This window comes from Arvicanthis niloticus, chromosome 6 (genome assembly GCF_011762505.2).
Source record: "Arvicanthis niloticus isolate mArvNil1 chromosome 6, mArvNil1.pat.X, whole genome shotgun sequence".
Classification (NCBI taxonomy): Eukaryota; Metazoa; Chordata; class Mammalia; order Rodentia; family Muridae; genus Arvicanthis; species Arvicanthis niloticus.
Window position 1 is genome coordinate 77637435 of NC_047663.1, and position 6557 is coordinate 77643991.

Below are 6557 nucleotides of genomic sequence, written 5' to 3' on the forward strand. Positions count from 1 at the left end.
ATGTGTGTAACACATTTTGTTGAGAAGTCAAGACAGGGCCCTTAGTTTAAGCTGTATATGTGTTCTCTCTCTCTCTCTCTCTCTCTCTCTCTCTCTCTCTCTCTCTCTCTCTCTCTCTGTATGTATGTGTATGTGCATGCACATGTGTACATTTATGTGGATGTGGTATGTGAGGGTAAGATTGGATGTGGTAGCTAATGCCTATAACCCTCATAATACAGAGGCTTGGGCAGAATTATTGTATCAGGTAAGTCTAAACTATTGTCCTAAGAAGCCACTTATGTATGCATATAAATATGAAACACAGGATATTATATAATATTTAAGAAATGAATACAATTTTATAGTTGCTATGTTTATCCTGGTTAAGTTGGAACTGCCATCAGTTCAGGATTTAATTTTGATAAATTGTGTTTTGTCATCTTATGACAAAAATTGTCTTTTTCAACTCAGCTTTCTTTAATCAGTACTACCACGTATATACCTATTTCCATTTGTATTCTTTTTAAATGTCTCATATTTTAAATGTGTTTAATTAAATAGAGTTATACTGAAAATATCTTTCTTTTGTGGCAAAATAACAAATTTTAACTGTTATTATTAGTACACATTAACTGATTTTGGACAGAGATTGGAAAACAGTCCCATTATGGTATTCACACTAATTTAATAGTTCTCAGTGACAGGTTCTAGTCTAGGCATCTAATATCCATGATCTAAAGCAGTTCTTGGCATAATCCTTAAGCAGAATTATCATTCTCATTTATAGTCAAGAAACACAGGTCCAAAAGATACACAATCTTGATTGTCTGAGATACCCAAAGACTAGAGTCAAGCCTACAAGCATTTTCAAAGCATCATATATTCTTATGCTATACACCTTACAGTTGGAGATTAAGCACTATACATTTCTAGAGACTCTTGTGCTTAAAAAGGTAAATTACTCAAGTGTCATACTTTTCATGTGAGAACAAATCTCAAGTTCTCATTCAAGTATGTGTGACTCCAGTAATTTCAAAGTACCAACAAGATCCTCTGACCTTGACATTTCAGTTTTTAAATAAAATAGCATGTCCAACAGAACCAACTGATCATTGGCTTTCTACCTTTAAAGTGAAAGACTAGATGATATCTAACCAGAGTTGGCATTATAATGGGACTAGAAGAGACTTTTGTCTCAGGTATACCCTGATTAGCACCTATCAAACGTCTTCCTCTTAAAAGGGCAATGAGGAATCACTGATTAAATATTCCTTCTTCAAAATGCAATTAATCACAGTAATAACTGCATGAAGTAGCAGAAATCTGCCACAGAGACACAAGGCATAGCAAAAATTATTTCTCTTACTAACTCAGGAAAGCACAGTGGTACCTGGCAAGTATGGGGACCATTAAGATAAATTCTTAAGCTTTACTGAGACTTGAGCTAGGCAAAATCTGCTATACCATGCTACTTACTGTGGACAGCCAGGAGCAAGTCTAACATGTAAAGTGGTAGAAAGACTCATTGTGTAAGAGATGCCTGTGATGTAGCTTCTTGTACAAAGTAATTATCTCCATCATGGCATCTTAGTTTGTCATTAGAGAATTATCTAGGACAAAGGGATATGTATATGAGGTTGATTTCCCTAACATTTTAAACATATTTTTATTGATATTTTTGGAAAACTTCCTTAATGTACCCTGATCACATTCACGTTCCAGTTCTCCCAGGTTCACCAGCACTTTTGTAACCTCCAAAACAATAGAAGAAGAAGGAGAAAATAAGAAAAACAGAAAGAAAAATATGCAAGTCCAATTTGTGTTGTCCATACATTCACTGGAGCATGGTCAAAATCTCAGTGGCCAGCCCCTTAAAGAAAGCTAAGTCCTTCCTCACCCTCAGCCCCTTCAGAAGGCATCAACTGTAATGAGCTATCCTTCAGCATTCCTATCACAATTTTTGGGGGGCGGTGTTAAGTTCTATTCAGTGGCTGTTCTGAAATATATAACTAATTGCTGTTAACCATACATTATTATTTTAAAAAAGTAATTATATTTTATTATCTTTACAGTAGTCATCACATGACATTAATGAGAGTTCTACTCAATGGCTTTCTGTCTAAACTATTTCTTTGTGAGTGAGTCACAGAAGCCTTCTATGTTTTTCACTCTCAATGTTGAGTCTACAGTCATCAATATTCCTTCAAAAGAAGCTTCCTTCCTTGCCCATTATAGCCAATGGTAGCACAGATCATGTTTCTGGCCACAGCATGGGCGCGGACATTGACATTCAAGTGGCAACATAGACCATAGACATCCCTGTGGTCTTTGTTGGTAACATGGTTTCCTTAGCATTTCAGTCCAGACTAAAGTCTGTATTGATGCTGCCCATTTCTACCCTGCTGTTTGAAAAGGTAATGCTGTGGGGGCAGCTCAAGGGAGGCGACAGGGGATTCTAGGATGCTGTCTACAGCTTAGCATGCAGCCTGCCCTCCGGACCAGGTGTTCTAGGCACTAGATCTTTTGCAGGTATTTAGCAAATCAAAACCGACAGCAGGAGACTGTGGGCCTGACATATGATAAACACTCTCTGCAATTTAGCACTTTAACACAGGGAATGAGCTAGTGAGATGAGTTAATTGCCAAGCTATCAACCCAGCACGCTGGAAACCAGCTGAGAATTGTCTAAGAAACCTTGGGATTCTGAGGTAGAGAGAAGAATTTAATGTAGGGAGGAATAAGTTAGTGGAGGAAGTCAGTGGAGGAAATGCTTGGCAATATTACAAGCTACGTGAACCAAGTACGATCAGCTAGAAGTAGGGGCAACCAACCGAAATTTTGGAATGAGAAAGAACCCAAGAGGGAAATGGACATGAGGACTAGGCCAAGTCTAAGGCAAAGGACGAAGACCACAGGGCTCATCAGTGAGAAAACCATGGCTGAAACGCTGATGCTTTGAGTCTAAATTCTGTGTCCACGTCCTTGCAATCATACAAACCTGTTCTCTGTGCTTCTACTCTTAAAATGGACCTCATGGAATTCATAATAGACAGGATCATGTTGATTATGGCATACTTGTTTAGAACAAGCAGTATTTCTATTGACTCAGACAAATCATGTAATCTTTCTGTACCATGGGTATCTTATCTATAAAGTGGGTAAAAAAAAAAATCAGTGTCCATTCCAAACGTTCATTGTGATGATTAAAGAACTTAATTCATGCAAGAAGTGGGCTATATTATGAAGTATCAATGAAGATCAAAAATGTTACTATTATTGTTATAGGTGCTGGATGATGGTTTTGAGTTGCTTGCTGAGGTCATGGCAATATGATTTAAGTAATATATTGTGGGAATAAAGCAAGAGAGGGCTAAAGAGCCTTGGGCCAGTGTTACTGAATTTGGCTGAGGTTTCAGCAGTGAATTATTATTATTATACCAGTGAATGTTTCACTGGGGAGAAACAGACAGTACGCTTGAAATATTTGAGCCTGATTTTATTTGTGAAAGGCACAATGATGTTTATCACAGCTTATTGTACAAGGAGTGTAAAATGAAGTGTTCTTAAAGCTCTTGTTAGCATGTAGACAGATCTACATTGCACACACATACCACACACACACACGCACGCACACACACACACCACAATCAAATTTATATTTAGAGCTAACTTATTCCATAGCAAATTTGAGCAGAATGTATAGATATTTTTCATAAACTTCCTGTTCCCAAACAAGGACACCTACCATCACAATGAGTATTTCTAACACCATCCAGTCTTTGTTCTTTGTTACCAATAAACCAGCATGGACACATCACCATTACCATGGCCTACGTGTACACTAAGGTTCACGCAGCATTGTACATTCTGGATGCTGAACAATGTATAGGGATATATCTAACCCATAGTGCTAGATAGAACTGGTTCTTTGCCCTAAAATTCTCTATTATTGGTCTATCCATTCTTTAACCACAAACCTTGTTGCCCTGTGATTGTTTCCTGCTCCTCTCATTTTTGCCCTTTCCAGAGTGCCACATAACCATTCAGAATATAGACATTTTTTTAGACTTAGCTGCTATGACTAAGTAATGCACATAAGTTTTCTCTATGTTTAAACTCAACATGTTTTTCCGTTTGATCCAACAAACCCAGGGTCCTTGGCATTTGTCTAAAGAATTTGAAAACATATGTCCATAAGTATTTATAGCAGCTTCATTATTAATCACCAATAGTTAGAGTACTGGGAAATCCATCAGCAGATAAAGGGATGTATCACAGTGTATGTGACCAATAGAATCTTACCCAGTGCTAAGAAGAATTAGTCTGTCAAAACACAGAAAAGGCATGGATGGAATTTTTTTTATCTCTTTTTAAGCTAAAACTTCCCCTATCTCCTTTACTTTCATTTATTTTTTTGGTCCATCACCAAGTCCTCTGGGTTCTATCTTCAAAATACGTTTCAAGTCCCATTAGCTACCCACCTCTACCACCACCATCTAATCCAAGCCACTGTCATTTGTCACATGGGCACATTTAATAGCTACCTAATCCATCTCATGTTCACACTTTCCTAAACCATTCTTTACACAGCAAATCGCTACTTCTGAATTTAAAATTTGCCAGCTCTCTAACCTTGTCCAGAATCCCTGACTTACCTCACTTATCAACATACCCTTTCTAGCCCAAGCTTCTATGTTCTCAAATGTTTGATAAGAAAAACAATCTATTTCTCACTGTTGATTATTTTGCACAGTGTTTCTTTTGTCTGAAATGACCTTGTCAGACTTTGTGCTATAATAATTACTCCTTATTTTTAGGTTTCACATTGATTGTGACTTCAAAGCGTATTTACCTGATCCTAGAATAGAGATCATAATTTTTCTGTGTCTTTAACATCATAGTTATCATTCATAGCATTTGATGTTTTACATTATATTCTCAGATTAGTGAGGATGGTCAGCAGGTAAAGGGACTTGATGTGTAAGCCCTGTGACCTAAGTTTAATCCTGAGATCCCTTGTCAAGGTGAAAGGAGAGAACCAACTCCACAAAGATGTCTTTTGACCTCCACCACAAATACACCATAGAATAAATGGTAATGTATGTCTGCCTTTGACATACATTATACATACACACAATAAAAAACATTAAAAATACATATAATCATTAAAATATTGTTATTCTATTACTTGGTTAAAGGCTTTATAACAATGAAGAGCATATAATACTATGTATGCTGTGTTCTGTGATTCTAGCACAATGGCTATATTTATTAAATAAACAATTACAGTTTTAAGGAATTTTTTAAGATGGAGGACCTAGTAACATATTGAAGAATATTATGACAAAAAGTTCCAGTCTTAAATTTTGTGGTGATTTGAATGAGAACGGCTCTCACAGGCTCGTGTATTTGGTTTGTAGTCAATAGAACTGTTTGGAAAGTATTAGGAGGCCCAGGCTTCTTGGAGGAGGTGTGTCACTGGTGTGTCTTTGGGGTTTTAAAAGTCTACATCATTACCACTTAACTCTCTCTCTCTCTCTCTCTCTCTCTCTCTCTCTCTCTCTCTCTCTCTCTCTCGTTTGTACATCATATGTAAGTTCTGAATACCATGCCCATCTGCCTGCTTCCATGCTTCCTGCCATGATGGTCATGGACTCTACTAATTTCTAGAAATGTGAACTTCAAATTAAATACTTTCTTTTATAAGTTTCCTTGGTCATGGCATCTCTTTCCTGCCTAAGAAAGGTAAATAAGGCAAACTTAATGCAAAAAATTCTATTTCCAAATATGCAAAATAAAGAAGCATAGCTTTTTGAGATATGCAGCTGTAATTGAAATCATATTTAGACTTTTTCAATCAAGATACTAGAAGAGTGTGAGAGCCACTAAGAGACAGATGGACTAATATTCTTAAGGAAAGAGCCATTCAAACCTGAAATGAAATAAATGTCTTCAGGATCAAGGCCACTGGTCAACTGTGATATTGCTAAATGGGCATTTCTAGAAGAAAAGTAATATTAATAGAACATCTGATATATTCATGCTGCCAGGGCATTCTAAAATCTAGAGAATTTTCACATGCAGCATGGATTTGTCCAGCAGGGTACTTGTAACATGCTAAAGTACCATGTGGTGCACAGGTACTGAGGATAAAACAAACAAACACCCACAATTTTATACAGTCTTGAAGAATACTCCCATTCCTGGGAAGTATAGCCATGTGCAGAAGGTGACAGTTTGGTTAATGTGAATGGAATACTTGATGGTGGTCCCGGTGACCATTTTAGTTTGTATAAATTACGTTCTGTTTGTACATGATAAAAATTATATAATGATATATTTTCTAGAATATATTCCTATCATTAAGCAACACTCTTACTTAAAAAGGTCACATAACATGTTTTACCCTTGAGACATTGAAACCAGAGACTGGATCAGACTAAAGCTATAATCAGTCCAGAAGTGACTACCTGGGAAGACAAAATAGGACACACAAGTTAAACAAACTTTAATATAAATGTAGTCTCTACGATTGCTTTCAAATGGCATTCAATAAAAAATTAGTAGACACACAA